General features: G+C 42.4%; 1 protein-coding gene across 5 annotated transcripts in view; it reads right to left on the bottom strand.

Moving 5' to 3' along the window:
• COP9 (COP9 signalosome, subunit CSN8) overlaps nucleotides 1–8,996 on the bottom strand; it is a 36,583-nt gene extending 27,587 nt beyond the window's left edge. For 3 of the 5 annotated variants that reach the window (XM_087382637.1, XM_087382635.1, XM_087382634.1), the window contains exon 1: nucleotides 8,511–8,996. The gene's annotated coding sequence lies outside the window, so the exon portion shown is untranslated. The remainder of the gene's footprint in view (nucleotides 1–8,510) is intronic. The other 2 variants (XM_087382638.1, XM_087382636.1) reach the window with 1 other exon arrangement.
• Nucleotides 8,997–16,688: the final 7,692 nt, after the last annotated feature.

The following is a 16,688-nucleotide window of genomic DNA, read 5'->3' on the forward strand; positions in this document are numbered from 1 at the left end:
AACCAGTAAGATCTATGTCGAATGTCCATTGTCTCTGTAACCTATAGCCTATAGCCTATAGGTCGAGACTCGCCTCTTTGCCTGTAGGCTATAGCCTGTCAGCTGTAGGCTGTGTCTATTGAATTTTCAGAGAGCTCAGTGTGTATGTGTGTATCTGAAAAGAATGTGTGTTTACGTAATTTACATATTTTATATAAAATACATATTTTTAGGCGTTTCTAGACGGAACGGCTATAAAATTCTAGAAACGTTTCTTGTGACACTGGATCGGTCTTATGGCGTTCTCTGCTCCTAGCCGACTGGCCTTCTAGAGCACTAGGCAGCCAGACGTCCTTCTTTCCTTGCATCTAAAGCACTTGCTTTCCTTGCAGAGAATCTAGCGTTTTGTGCTCTTCAAGAGCACTAGGCAGCCGTGGGCCCTTATTTTCTTGGCAAATCCATGCCCTTTAGCAAATCCCTTTAGGTCTTGTGGAGTTGATTACTTCCTGCTGGAAAGATATTCCAAGGCAACCATGGTAGAAATCCATTAATTTTCAATTCTACTTTAACATCTTCCTTGCATATAAGTCCCCTACTAATGGCTTTACTAATCTACAAAATTCATGATCTACACATTCAAGCATCGGATTTCCATGGGATTTATTCCAAAAGGTTTGTAATTTTGTGTTTCAATAGTCTATGCATTTAGAATTTGCATTCGAACCACAAAACTTAATTGGTTTGAGAGATTCATTGCTAAAATTATTTCTTAATCCAATTATGACTTATGCCTACGTTAAACCCCCTAATCTAAAGTAATTAAGCTAATCTAAATTAATCTAACTTAGCCTAAGTTAAACCCTATTTCAAATGCCCAGCTTGGGCTCTTTCGCTACAATGTAACTGCCTGCAAGATAACGCTGGTGGCTTACAAGACCGCCTACATTGTTCCGTCCTAATGGCGCATGCAAATGTACATGTCTGGTATAGACCAAATTTACGAAAGTGACTTTCAGTCTGAACCCTCAGGACAGCTCTGTAGCTGGCGCGAAGAACGAGGCCTCTGCAAGCTTCAACCAAATCTGAGACGGTAACGGTCTCAACTTGCAATTGCAGCCATCATTTTTTCACATTGTTTCTAAACACTTTCGGTGTTTTGGTCTGCGTGAACGCATCAGGCATTGTTTGTAGGAATGCCCGTCTCCATGAACTGAGAACTAGCAAGCAAGACAGAGGCCTTGAGAAGGCGAGACACAGGAGGGGAGAGACTTGTGCAGGACAGAGGCCTTGAGAAGTGTAAAGAGGAGAGGAAAGAAGGCAAGCACGAGGAGATGTTAAGGAAGAGGGGAAGCTAAGAAAGCTCCCAGAGAAGATGAAGGCATCGACAAGGATGAGGTTCCTTTGGTGATCGATGCATCAAGCATGGAGAGAAGGTAATAGGTATGTCGAGCAAATGAGAGGATGCAAAACGTGTTGAGAACGCAGCTGGTGATGACAGGGGCTGTGAGTCTTATATCCTACAGTAAGGCGGTGAAGAAATGTCCAAAAAGGGCACGTGCCAAATCATCCCTCCCCCCAAAACGCCCCCCAAGCATTCAATGGCCTAATGCATTTTTTTGTATCATAGCCCCCCTATTCCTCAAATAGTTTTTGGAATGAGTCTAGTCATTTCTTCCAAGGGCTTTGTATTCTCCTCGACTTCTTTATCTGGAACTCCGCCAAACAATAGAAAGTCAAAATAACACACTGTGGACTAATCCTAGTCACGGTGGGCGTCCCCACTGAACACATGTGCACATCTAAACAAATATATATACAAATAAATATATATATATTTTCTCTGGTTGACCGGAGTCAACACTCTTGATTATAATTAAAGAGCTTCGACCAAAGATCAAGGTGCTTTAATTATAGCCAAGTCTCTCCAACCGGAGTTGGCACATCTTGGTTAACCGGGGTTAACCCTCTTGGCGCATGCCAAGTCTTGTTGACCAAAGTCAACATTCTCTGACCGTAGTCAGGTTTACTTGACTGGAGTCAAGTATCTCTGACCGTAGTCAATCCTTTGACCATTAAAAATAACTCTTTGACCGTAATTAACACATACTTGGCCAAGATCACTTGTCCCAATACTTGAGCATATTAAGCTCCATGGACTTCTCATTTATAAGTTATGTCTTCTTGAAACAAATTTCATGAAAACAATCCACTGTTCTCCTTGCATTGCCGCACAAGGGTTAGATCTTCACATAAGGCAAACTTTATCAACATAAAATAGATACTTAGCCTTAGACGTTTGTAAAAAATATTTCTTGGAGCCTTTCTTTGTCTTCTTTCCTTGAGAGACTCTTTAAGTCTTCTCAAACGTTTAACGGAGTGATTTGCAAATAAATTCATATTGATACTTTTCCATGACCAAGTCTGTATCAGGCTTTATCTGATGGAGATGCGGCGACACAGGGAGACGCTTATACGACAGATCAGAGAGCAACAGGGGATGGTCAGACCAGTATAGGACATAGAGGGTGATTGGGCACAGCGACACGTCACAGACTTCTATACATTTGAGTCAGCCCCAGGACACAATGGAGTGGAGGAGGAGGGGCTAGCCAATATGAGAGCAGTTTGGATGAGCAGCTGGCACAGTACCACCAAGAGATGGGCGCAGAGGCCACATGTGCGACAGAGAGCCCCCAAAGTACACTCTATTGAGGTCCAACCTATCACAGCTTTCCTCAGGGGAGACCGACAGAGACAAGGGGTCACCCTAGACATAGCCCAGAGAGTCCAGAGAGCGAGGAGACCGCGTCAGCCACAGCAGCGCGAGATAGCTCGACAGACAGATACGAGACATCTTCGCAGCCCACCAGAGAGCCATCACTGTACCAGTCTTCGATTTCATCCCAACGCCTAGATAAATTGATTGATATCGCCCATTCTGCAGTTGTAGTTGACTTTTTTTTCTTATGATTATGATTTTGTTAGCATAGATTAGTACTCAGCAAGGGTCTAGCGTACCCTTTGCTTCAGCCCACTGAGGCTTGTATGAGTACGCTTTTCTGTGTACTTTGTCCCATAGGCCCGTGAGGCCTCCCATGGACGTTAATATATCTATCTTTCTTTCTTTCTTCTTGGAATTGCTTTGGAAAAAACTCTCTTTGAAGAATTTCTCAAATTTCCATTCACTGATTTAAGTCGCCAAACACTTACCATGCCTGTTAGGTGTCGACTTACTGCTCCAAAAACTTCTTGGACTGACTTACTACTCCCAAAACTTCTCCGTCCAAAAGAATTGAAAAGCTGTGTCACTCTGGCCACACTAATCCATGGGATGCCATAAAGATTTTTATTTATTCTATAAACACGTCCCAACAAAGGAAAACTGTAGGATGATAAAACCTTGACTTGGCAAATGATGACAATATAAAAATAATGTCATGTAAAGAGCTAGTTCTTAAGCATATCATGCTCCATAATAAGAAACAATAAAAGTGAATATCATAACAGAAATCCTCTTAAATAAGATAGCTGGAAACATATAATTGAGTCATATAAACCATATTCATGACTGTCGGCTCGGCTAACTTAGTACATACTACCATCAATTGGGATTTGACTTTGAATCTCAAAGGTACTTGTTTCTTAAAAAACTCTTCAACCCATGTCTGAATCATATAAACCGATTGCCTTGGAATGGGCTTGTGAGACCAATCTTTCCAACCATGTATTCCCCCAGTATTCATGCATCTAAAATCTTGACCAGATAAAAGAAACCGGTTCCTTAACAATATAACTGGGATATTATAATTGGAATCCTCCAAAACTTCTATAATATAACTCGGAATAAATAGCTGTGTGAAAACTGATTTTACACCCTCTTGCAATTCATAAAAAGACATCCCATATCACCAATCATAAGTAATGCCATAGCTCCATATATCTTTGGCGTAAGACTTAAACATCTTTGTTAGGTCCAATGCTTGGGTTTTGTCTCATCGAGAATTCTTCCAAAATCCATGGAAACATATAACTTTGACAAACAATCAAACCAAGTGTGTATTGCTCTTGCTTCCTTGAACTAAACAAGGAAAACAACATATAAATATTCAAGGCTTAGAGACAAAACATATGAATAGCTAATTAAATCAAATATACTTAGCCTTTACTAGGAATCCCTTTTTGATAAGGAGTTTTCACATGTATATAATCCTTTGATCATGCTTGTAATCTTTGTGATCCTTGGGTTTCTCATTCCTATAAATTCTTTGTCAAGATCATCATTTGGCCCTCCAGAACCTCACTGGCTGGATTGTCTAGTGGCTAAGCTTCCATGTTCTGAAGTTGTGATGTGCTTGGAAGATCAAGCCCATATACCTAGATGAATCCAGGAACATTCCCAAACTCATCCTCTAAAAATACAACTTAGTGCAGTTTGAATCTCATGATAGTCACTCATAAGGTGGAAAACCATAAACTCCATCACGCATAGCCGGGACTAGCTATTATGACATCCCATTGACGTCATCAACGCCCAACAGTGGGTGTAGACCATAGTATAAATATATACTCTCACACATACAAATCCACACACCCACACATACTTGAGCATCCATTTATACAAAGTCTTTGTACTGAGTTTCTATCGGCACTCCAGAGGTGAAGAGCAGAGTCAACCATTACGAAGGCTAGCACGAAAGGAGAAGGCTAATCAAAAAGTAGAGTCCAAAATCTCTTCATTCAAGCTAAAACTGCTTGTGAAGTCGAAACAATTTCATTTTAGTCTCTCCCAAACGAGCATCTAAATCTAGCTGATAGGGCGACACACCATTTAAGATAGAAAGAATTATCGCAATACTAGCAGACCACAACACGGATGCAAATTTCACCTTGAATTTGCATGTCCGCTAATACGACAGAAGCATATACCTAGATGAATCCAGGAACATTCCCAAACTCGTGCTCTAAAAATACAACTTAGTGCAATTTCAATCTCATGATAGTCACTCATAAGGTTGAAAACCATAAACTCCATCACGCATAGCAGGGACTAGCTACTATGATCAAGCCCAAGCTATATTGTAGCTAGATTGATTAGAAAAACACTGGATCATTGAGAAGAAAACCACCAGCACTGAATCGCACTTTAGATAACTCCAAGATCTTGAACAAAAATCAACTATTTCTGCAGTAAATCAGCAAAACAATTTGCTGTTTCGGAACAACAAACTGAGCTGAATCAGATCGCCAGGGGATAGGACTATTTTGAACTTGAAATTTGCTGTGAAATAGCAGCAAACAGGGCTAAGTTGCCCACACCAAGTTTCACCAAAATTCAGGTGCTACTTACAGATCAAAACACTTGTGCTTTGTTCACAAATTTGAAACGATTTGACAAGGCTGAAAAGGCAGATCTGAATTGTGATCAAATTAGAAACTCCTTGTTATCTTGGCGTTGAAAACTCTCTTTTGGGCTGCAGATTTGTTGCCTTCTATACTTCGCTGATGTCCCTCCTCAATCGGGTTGTTCTTTGGATTAAGGAAAGTGGCAAGGCTGAGCTCTGAATCTCTGATACCACTGTAACCAGCCTAGAAACCCTAAAATGAATCTGTAATCGGCTTTGAAACCCTAAAACGAATCACTTCTGATCAAAATGCAGCTTGTATCCTCAATTCGCAACAAGTGAATGCCAATCATAGCAGCAGAACACAATTCGCAGCAAACAAGCTCAATTCACAGCGCTCCAAGTCAAATCATAGCACTTCATAACAATCGCAGTAGTCTGGAACAGATTCACTGCAGATAATCTCCAGGAAAGAATTCAAATTTCAAGAATGACAGGGGAAAACAGCATCTGATAGCTTCATCTCGCGGGTAGCAGCAGCAGCAGCAGATTTCTTTTGGGAATCAAAATGAACTGAGAGGGAGAGAACGAACAGAGAACACACACACTAGGGGCCAAAAATAAGGCCTGCCCCCCCCCAAAGGTCTTTATTGCAATAGAATCTTTGTACAACTGCCTTACAGAGGAGCATGAAGCTGAATATGATTCACAATGAATTTGAAAGCAAATGAGCTCTCAATTTATAGACTGGGGTGGGCAGCTAGAAGGCGTATGCTTTCTAAAAGCTGGAACTTTTTAGCTTTCTTAACAGATGACTTTAGAGGTTTTACCAAAAGTAGGGCGCTTTCTAACCTTTTTCTCAAGTGGGCCCTCCTTGTAGAAGGTGCCAGTTGTCTTGGCACTTTTCCCAAAAATTGGGCACTCCCCTCCATAAAAGTTGGGACTTTTTTCAGTCTGCTACAAATAAAACAATGTCCACCACACTTTAGCCCATTAAGGGTTAGCTAGTGCATGCTTTCTAGGCCATGGACTAATCCTAGTCCCTTGTGGGCGTCCCCACAATGCACATTAACCAATGCAACGCAAAACTTCTTCTAGTTAACCAAAGTCAACTTTCTTTGACCAAAGTCAATCTAATAAAGATTTCTCCTTATTTCTTGGGAGAAGTACAAATCCATGACACACTCCATACTTTCCTGCGAGACACATGATCGGAAGGTCAATCTTGGTAAAACCAAGGTTATGATCTTCAACACATCCAAGGTAGTCATGCATAGAGAACAAGTTACCCTTGATGGATTACCGATGATCCTACACATATTTGGGAGTTTTCTTTTCTCTGGCTCGATTTTCACAGTAATATACCTTTGTAAGACTAGAATATATCCAATCATACAAATTTAGATTTTTTGTTGTTCTAAAGTCCAAAAATCTATAGAAAATAAAAGAGAAAACGAAAGAGAAGAAAAAAGAGGTAACAAAACTTTTTTTAAAAACAAAAGGAAGACATACTTAGCAAGCAAAGCAACACTTATGTCGTCATCAGAGACCAAGAATATGCAGCTATACTAGGTATTCTAAATACCCGCAGAGTCTCTTGGGCAAACCCAATGCTTACTAAAATACGTCACATAAACAAAAGGGAAAGAAAACAAGAAATAAAGAAGAAAAGAAGAAAGTGACTAAGCAAAATTAAACAAGCAAATCAAGAAACAAAATCTTCCAAAAAACAAGAATAAAATATCTCTCTCTCTCTCTCTCTCGCTCTCTCTCTCTCTCATTTAAAACACAAAGAACTAAAAGGACCCCTTACACAATGAGACCAACAATGCAAGCCTGGCTGAGTAAGGGGTATGCCATCCTTTCTAGGCTTGAGCGACAGTGCCTTCACTCTCACTTTCAAGATTCCCCCTTGAGATTCCACATGGATAGATAGCCCTTCTTTCAATATAGCCTTGAGGCCCCCTCTATTCCGCTCACCTATCACGAGACAAACCAAGTCATTCGAGAGGGTCCCATACAAGTACATACATACAGGACCCATTTATCCCCTAGTGGGCTTTTTATGAAGCTTAGCTTCTACAAAGATCGCTGCCAACGGATATCAAATAAGGGCTTCACTGACCCGCAAGGCTTCACACGGATCCACCTCCCCCACTCTTTGAGGATTTCGATCAAGCAATTTCATGTCCTCCCACCGATTACGCATTGAAGCCGGATGGGTTGAGGGCATACCTAGAGAATGCCGCGGATGCATCCTATGCGATAGGAGGTTGAGTTAGAGGAGCATTTTGCTTTTAGATGCCCCATGTACTATGAGATCCGAGGTCGTCACCATTATCTTTTCACAGATGTATTTGGACCCCTCTTCAGCCTCTCAGATCACCCAAATAAGAGACGTTTGGCGATCTTCATGAGAGAGAGAGAGAAGGAGAGATTTTATTAAAGTCTTTGAAAGACCCACACACACATGCGCGTAAAAATGTACATGTGTATATACAAAGACACACATATAAGCACGTAAATATGTACATACACGTGCTTATAGGCATGCATAAACTAGCTGATTTGGTCCAACTATTTCACTTTGTCCATGCAGTGAATAGAGTGGCAAAGTGAACCTCTTCAAACTTCTGGAATTCAAATCTTGCTAGTAAGAGTCTATTCTCATGATCTATAAGTTGAAACTACTCGACCAAGAAATATTGCTGAGAAGAGAGGAACACAATAGCATTGGTAAAGAATCAAGCTGACGTACTAATTCATCGCAGCAACTGTGAGCATATTAGAATGAAGTTTGAAATGCAAAACTTGCAAGAGTCAATTCCTGTTAATTGATTCTTTTAGATTCGGGTTCTACTCTCTATATTTTTTCATGTCTATCTGTTTCCGTGTCTCCCGATGTCAAGAGGAGTAAAGATGCAGCCAAGTCTTTGATCTTTAGAAAACTTTGCTTCTACACGGAAACGTTAGACACTCAAGATACATTGTACATTTGCACCATTTGAAACTGCAATAAGCCCTAGTTTTGATATTACAGTAGCGGAACCTCATAAATAATTGAAAACATCAACACGCTCTGTCGTACAAATTAACATATAAGAAAAGCGGCGATCCGTGATTAATGTATATCGGCGTTCGCTGCATCGCCCCAGAAAAAAGTGCTCGTGCATCAAAGGTAAATCTCACCTGCAACGTGAAAGGCTCGAAAGGTATCGATTTTGAGATGTACCTCAAGTGCAGAGGAATCTCTCTCGTCCTACTATTTCTCCTGCAGACGATCGTTGAAGAGGCCTGAATTTTGCAGTTTTAGCGTAAGGTGAGGCTGATTAGGTCCATCTTAGAGTTTGCTAGGAGTTGTGGTCAAGCGGACCGGATTAGTTAGTGTTAATTAGATAGGTTGGTATCTCGTTAGAGGGGGGGGGGCTCGTGGTTGCTTGTGCGTATGCAGACTCTGGCATGGCCGAATCGGCGCTTGCGGTGGCTTCAACAGTGTGTTCGGGCTATTCGATGGTGAAAAATGATGGTGCTTCGACATGGGCGTGCACAAACAGCTTCATCAGCTCTGTAGATAGGCTCCCCTCCAATCAGAGGAGCCAATCTTGGCTCCCTCTGTTGATGAGGGGGAAGCTCGTGTCAGGCAGATCCTTATCAACTCTAGCATTGTGAGCTTGCTTGATGAATCGATTTCGGGATTTTTTCGACTCATGAAGGTTATAAATCAATGGTGTTGTTTGTGGGTCCATCGTCAATAAGTAGCGAAAATGAAAGTCCTTGAGAACACCTTAAAGAATGACACAACCGCAACAACAATAACAATGGCAGATGACACTTTGGTAAATTGGAAATGCCAAAGTACAATGGATGAGGGGACCCCACCAAGTTCCTTCAACTCATCGACGTAGCATGTTGTGCTAGAGGCGACCAGTCAAATGAAACCAAAGCCGCTTGGTTCTTGATGGCCCTAACCAATGAGGCTTCAGAATGGTACCTCGACCTTCTCATAGAGGAGAGAGCCACATGGGCACTGCTATCTAACCAGTTCAGAAGAAGATTCCAAACAGAAAGGCTACAAGATGACCCCGCATTACAACTTGGCAATATAGATATGCGCAAGAAAGAAAAGGTCAGCTTGTGTGATGTCTACGATTGAAAGCGTTGTGAACAATTGTGATATCATGATGGCGAGGCCTAAAAGGTGTGGTTGCATGTCTTCTACCTAATTTTCGAGCGTGATTCGGTGATGGTGGTGTTGTATGTAGCATGCATGCTGCGGAATAGATGGCTAGCTTCATTTCCATTCTGTGTTAGTCGAGAGTGTGATTTGGGGGTTCGTAGGGTAACACTTGTTGGGGGAGTGAAAAGCTAAGCAACACTGTGATGGTGAGGAGTTTGGCACTTGGGAGTGGGGAAGTTCTGTGCTCAGTTGAGTGGAAAGCCTATCGAGTTTACTGTTGACTGTGTGGTAAGGGCGTGCGAAAGAGAGGAGGCCTTTGTAGACTCAAGACGAATCTGGAGCGACGGATTCCAAGGTGGGAGTATGTGAGAGAGTTGTTGAGGGTCGTGTGTTAGATTTTGAGCGAAAGAGAAGAGAGCGAGTTGCAGGTGGCCTGACAGTGTGCCAGTCGGGTCTGCAAGTCCAGGATGTCTCTGCTATGTTGACAATTCGTGTTCACGCACAGACTATGGCGATCTGGGATGCTTTTTAATGTTCTTTGGTGTGGTCACGATTGGGTTTATGTTAGAAATTGTAGTATAATTGTGTGATGAATTGGGCATTTCGGATGGTGTGCTTCATTGTGAATTGCAAACTATGAGGTCGGCTGTGATTTTTGGATGGTGCATTTCTCAGTGGATTGCGAATTGTGAGGCCGACTGTGTGAAAGAGACTGCCTCTATAAACTATCATTACTGTGTGTGTGCGCGCATTTCGTGTAGGTGTTTTCTAGTCTCTGTGTATTGTTTGTATGCCATTTGCATATAGGTCCCCCCACATTTAATGAAGAAGAACATAAATAAAACATGGTGGATCAAACAACTTTCTTTTCAAACAACTATTGGTGTTTCCACATGTTTTGACAAGAGAGGGGGGTGGGGAGGGGGGGGGGGCAATTCAAAAAGGATGCAACTCCGCTCAAAATAGAGGGATTGCCAACATGGATACTTATGGGAGAGGATAAGCAAATAGAAGAAAATGTCACAACAAATGTTTCTTGAGACTCATGACTGTGTGTGTGCATTACGTGTATGTGTTTCTTAGTTTGTGTGTATTGTTTGCATGCCATTTGCATATAGGTCCCCCCACATTTCATAAAGAAGGACATAAACAAAAACTCACATTTTAGATTGAAAAAATGTTAGCAAATGAATTGAGTTGCAATGTTTTAATTAATGATAACCTGAACACTCAATATTGCTACATTCCACTTTTTTCTTTGATAAGAAATTAGTTACCTGCAATAAACATTTTTTATTCTGGTCACATGAAGTTATATCAATGCTTTTAAACCACACATAAACAAGGACTGGACACCCAATACACCGCACCACCAAAGAATCCAAATAGGGCCATACAAAACTAACATTCTTGCATGAGAGAAATTCCCTCTCTAACTACCAACAGCAAGAACAATCCATCGAGTTCAAGGACTAACACTAGAGACGGTTGCATTCTCTCCAAAAGGAGTTCGTTCTCATGGCCTAGCATACACAACTTTGAAAGATATCAACAATTTGTATTTGACAGAAGCAATTCAAAATGAGAACTTCCCAGTTGAAGACGACAACTTAAAAAAATAAATGTCTAGACTAAACTTGAAAGCTGGGGGATTTTAGTGTAGTTGGTCAAGCTAACTTACTTAGTGGGGAGTTTAGGGTTTACATTAGGGATGTGTTTAGGTTATTGACATGGTTAGGGTCAATGAAGTGCTTATGTTACTCACATGGATAGGGTTATTCATCACCTTCTCCTTTCTTTGTGTTGGACCTTCTAGCTATGGGGGAGCACTACTCCTATGTACCTGGTGTGGTTTTCTTCTACTGCATTGCTACATTAATGGTATAGTGAAGCCATACCAAGCAGTGAGTTCTTCAAATATTTTGAGCTAAAAAATAAATCACTCGGTTGACAATGCCTTGGTGATTTTTTTCAAAGACAGCATGCCAGCTAGTTGTTTAATTATGGTGGACCAAATGCATTGTGTTTTGCCACGTGGCATGATTAACGTGGAGGGCTTATTAATGCAGAATCATCATGCTAAAGCAAGGGAGGCTCAAGCAACCATTGATTTGATAGGAACAGAAGTCGTAGATTCTAAATGATTATATTTGATTAGAAGTCCTGTTGATCAAATCCAATTGCAAACTCAATATACTTCATCGTCATCATCTTCAACAGCCATATTTATGCTCTCCTTTCATATAGTTCCACATTTCCATCAACCTCTTTGAGCTTCCTCCTTCAAACTAATCCATTCTTCACCTCCAGCTTCCCCCACATTCACCTTCTTTCTCCATATCCAACTTTGTCATGCTCGTTATGATTGCTCAGCTACCATGGAAGAATGTCTACGATGAGGAGTTAGTCGAAGAGATCTTGGACTCCTACGACGAGGAAGACCATAGCCTCATCATCAACAAAACGCACATCCGGATCACATATGAGCTTTTGAAGAAGGCGTTCCAACTAAAGCAACGTTCCAATCCCAAGAAGTTGGTGTATGCCAACCGTTGTGATGCATTCTTCAAAGCGGGTAGCTATTCGTCATCTCAGGGTTATCTCATCAACAAGGTGGGAATGAAGGATTGAAGACAACATGCAGGTTCTTGTCCGAGCTCATTGGATTTAAGAAGAGTGTGGGATATATCTCTTGATAATTTGTGGCTTGAGTATTCACCGCCGCAGTGGAGGACTAGCTCCTTGTTGACTGGTTACAATTTTTTAGAAAGCATTCAACAACCAGCTCAAAGCAATCAACAGGGGTCAGATGCATTGCAAGCTCAGTCTCCACCTCTGCATGCTTTATCACCGCCCAATGTCCGAGCGAGTACCCTAGCTGGGAGCATTATCATCTAGCGAGAGGGATCACCAAGAGTAGGGCCATCAGGAGTAGGTGGGCAGGTACAAGAAGAGCAAGAGGAGGAACAGGGTGAAAGTGAGAGTAGGAGCAAGGTGACATGGAAGAGCAAGACAAACACCGGGGGGGGGGGACGACGAGAGGGGCCTTAAAGGATAAGAGAAATCGAAGGGAATAGCCAACATGGCACCTTCGAAGTAAAGGGAATGGATGAAGGCGGGGAAGCAGTGGATCGAGAACCATCAAAAGAATAGGAAGTCTAGATGAGTGAAGCTGAGACCACACACAGAGCCAAGCAACAAGGGGCTGGCTCATCACTCACCTCTCTTACCTTGCCACCACTCCCTGCACCCCTTCATAGCCTTAGACCCATAGAGCCATTCCCTCTCAACCCGCTGCTTATAAAGATGAGCATCAAGACTGGGTTGTCTCACGAAAAGTCAGTGGTGGCAGGTGTTGAGAGAGAAGATGGTCTACGCAACGAAGTCTTTGAATCAATTGGCAAACCATTTGATTCCCCCCCAAGTATTAGAGCATAACTTGTTTTTACAAGCTCAGTACTAGGAGGAGGGGATCAGGTTCTTTGAATAACAGACGGCCAACCTGCACAGGGATGTAGGTGACCTGGCTACTGAGTGTAGGTTTTTGAAGGAGTAGTTGGAAGACAAACAAGTGGTTCACCATGTCCATGCACAGATGCAATACTCACGTACAGAATTGAAGATGGACCACAACAACCTGCAATGCGAGGTCAAACACTTAAAGGACCTCACGAACAAGGCCTAGGGCAATGTTGTATATATCGCCACCAAGAACGTGAAAATGCAACATGCCCTATGCAAATTGCAACAACAGCTCTCAGAGAACAAACAATAGCAGGTAGCTCAAGCTAGTGTCGAGGAATTAGATCAACAGATGAGAGTGCTCTCAACGGAAGCAAGAACGGAAGAAGGAGAGAGAGAGACAGAGAGCCACACAAGTTTTGGTGGGTGCAGAACCTCCCTCATCTTCTTTTTTCATTCATTTATATATGTGTTTGAGTATTGTACATAACCGGGGTAAAGGCACAGTGACCTTTAACCCCCACAACCTCCCACTTAAAGGACAATGTGCCTTTAAGGGAGAACAACGAGTGAGCATACTATCCAATGCCCATCAATACACGACAATACTCAAACCGCTGACTAGGTAGACTCTTCGTCAGCATATCTGCAGGGTTATCATCTGTATGAACCTTGACAAGCTCTATGCGCTTGTCCTCAAGTACCTCCCTGATGAAATGGTACCTGACCTCAATGTGTTTGGTCTTTGCATGAAAGACCGGATTCCGTGCTAGCTGAATAGCACTCATGGAATCACTATGCAATGTCGGTACACCTGTATGAATCCCCAAATCTCCCACTAGCCGATCAAGCCATATAGCCTCCTTCCAACCCTCTGTGGCTGCAACATACTCAGCCTCTGTGGTAGACAAAGCAATGCACTTCTGTGCATGAGACATCCACGATACTGCACCACATGCAAAGGTGAACACATAACCAGAAGTGGATCTCCTACTATCCACATGCCCTGCATAGTCTGAATCTGTGTACCCAAGTACACGCATGTCTCCTTTACCAAAGCAGATGCACATCTCCTTGGTACCCTTCATGTACCTCATGATGCACTTAACTGCCTCCCAATGCCTCTTTCCTGGATTAGCCATATACCGGCTAACAACTCCCACTGCAAATGCAATGTCTGGTCTAGTAGCTATCATAGCATACATAAGACTCCCAACTGCTGATGCATAAGGAACCTTGGCCATCATGGCCCTCTCCTCATCTGATTTGGGACTATCTGTATGACTCAGTTTCACATATGGAGGCAATGGAGTACTCACTGCCTTCCCCCCCTCCATATTGAAACGCTGTAACATACTCTTTTTGTGAAAGCCAAAGGAGTTTCCTACTCCGATCACGCGTGATGCGCATACCAAGAATATGACCTGCAAGTTCCAAATCCTTCATATCAAAGGCCTCATGCAACTTGGCCTTTAATGCATCTAGCTCATAAGTATTCTTGCTAGCCAATAGCATATCATCCACATATAGTGCCAGGATTATCAGGCTATTATCCTTAGCCCTTTTAGTGTAGAGGCAGTGATCAATTTCACTCCTTTTAAAACCTTGGGACTGAATGAAAGCATCAAACTTCTGATACCATTCTCTAGGTGCTTGCTTAAGACCATAGAGACTCTTCTTCAGCTTGCAAACTAAATGCTCTTTGCCCTTTTCTTCAAAGCCTTCCGGCTGAACCATGTAAATTTCCTCATGCAAATCCCCATGCAAGAAAGCTGTCTTGACATCCATCTGCATAAGCTCCATATCCTCTATTGCCACTAGTCCAAGCATGCATCTAAGTGTGGTCATCTTCACAACCGGAGAGAATATCTCATCAATATCTCATCAAAGTCCACACCCTTCTCTTGCTTGAACCCTTTAGCAACCAAACGGGCCTTGTACCTAGGCACATCATCACCTGTGACCTTCATTTTGTAGACCCATTTACATGGCAATGCTTTCTTTCCATGTGGCAAAGAAACCAAGTCCCAAGTCTTATTCTTCATAAGTGAACTCATCTCTGATTGCATAGCATACTCCCACTTGCGTTGATCCTCACGCATCATAGCCTCTTTGTAGCAAGAAGGCTCCCCGCAATCAGTAAGCATCACATAGTCTACCCCTGGAACAAACCTATCAGGCGGTCTAGACACTCTAGATGATCTTCTCAAGGGCATTTCAGCCATATTTGGCTCATCATTTCCACCAATAGATGATCCATCATCTACCCTTGATTGTATACCTGTGGGAGTACTTGGTTGTACCATTTCTTGCACATTTCGTGCATGGACAACTTGATGTCTATCAACATATGCAGGTGGATTCACATCCTGGAAAGTGATTCTCCTCATTTCCACATCCCTCATGGGTGCCTTATGCATCTTCTTCTCATTGAAGACCACATCATGGGTGCGTATGATCTTCTTTTCTTCTGGATCCCAGAGACGATAGCCCATCTCTCCACTTTCACCATAACCCAGAAAGATGCATTTCCTAGACTTAGGATCTAGCTTCTTTCGAAGCTCTTTTGGCACATGTGCATATGCCTCACACCCAAATATACGCAAATGAGAGTAAGAGGGCTTCTTGCCACTCCATGCCTCTTCAGGAATACCACCATCCAAACTCTTACTAGGTGATCTATTGCTGCAGTCTTCATTGCCTCAGCCCAAAAACCACCAGAAAGACTTGCATTGGAAAGCATGCATTGCAACCTTTCTTGAATGATACGGTTCATCTTTTCTGCAACTGGATTTTGCTCTGGAGTACGAGGGGATGTGAGCTCCCTCTTCATCCCACGTGTATCACAGAAATGCTGAAAGTCATGAGAGAGATACTCTCCACCATTGTCAATCCGTAGGCATTTAAGCGTTCTACCTGACTGATTCTCAACCAAGGCCAGCCATTTCTGAAATACCTGGAACACATCACTCTTCCGAGCTATAGCATAAGCCCACACTTTCCTAGTTGCATCATCAATGAATGTCACATAGTATTCAGCCTCGCCTAATGACCGTGTAGGCATGGGACCACATACGTCTGAATGCACCAAATCAAGCATTTCAAAATCTTTCTTTCCCCTTCTTTTATGGGCTGATTTAGTCTGCTTCCCATAGAGACAATGCTCACAAAATTCAAAATCAGAGAAACTCAAATGCGGTACATAACCCAAACGGCATAAGAGTTTCATTCCATTCTGGCTCATGTGCCCCAACCTGCAATGCCACAAAGAAGTGCTTGGCTGCTCGGTTATTGCAACAACATGATCAAATACCCCTGATACATGTAAGGGATACAAAGTCCCACACTTGGCACCCCTGGCCAAAAGCATAGAGCCCTTTTGAATTTTCCAACTTTGAAAGCCAAAAGTGGTGTGAAAACTAGCATCATCTAGCTGACCCACTGAAATAAGACTCTTGGTCAACTTAGGCACATGTCTCACATCTTTCAAAATAAATGCAGACCCATTCGCAAAAGAAAATTTTATGTCACCTACTCCCACTATGTCACATGCATAGTCATTTCCAAGATGCACACAACCTGTCTTTCCACTGTCATAACTGGAGAACCATTCCCTATGGGGAGTAACATGGAATGAAGCACCAGAATCCAAAATCCAATCCTGGGAATATGCATCATCTGAAGTGGTAAGCAACTCTGAAGATAAACTGGACATGAAGAGAATGTCA

The sequence above is a fragment of the Dipteris shenzhenensis genome, chromosome 12, assembly GCF_047967505.1.
Source record: "Dipteris shenzhenensis isolate YYH24624 ecotype China chromosome 12, Dip_SZ_1.0, whole genome shotgun sequence".
Taxonomy (NCBI): domain Eukaryota; kingdom Viridiplantae; phylum Streptophyta; class Polypodiopsida; order Gleicheniales; family Dipteridaceae; genus Dipteris; species Dipteris shenzhenensis.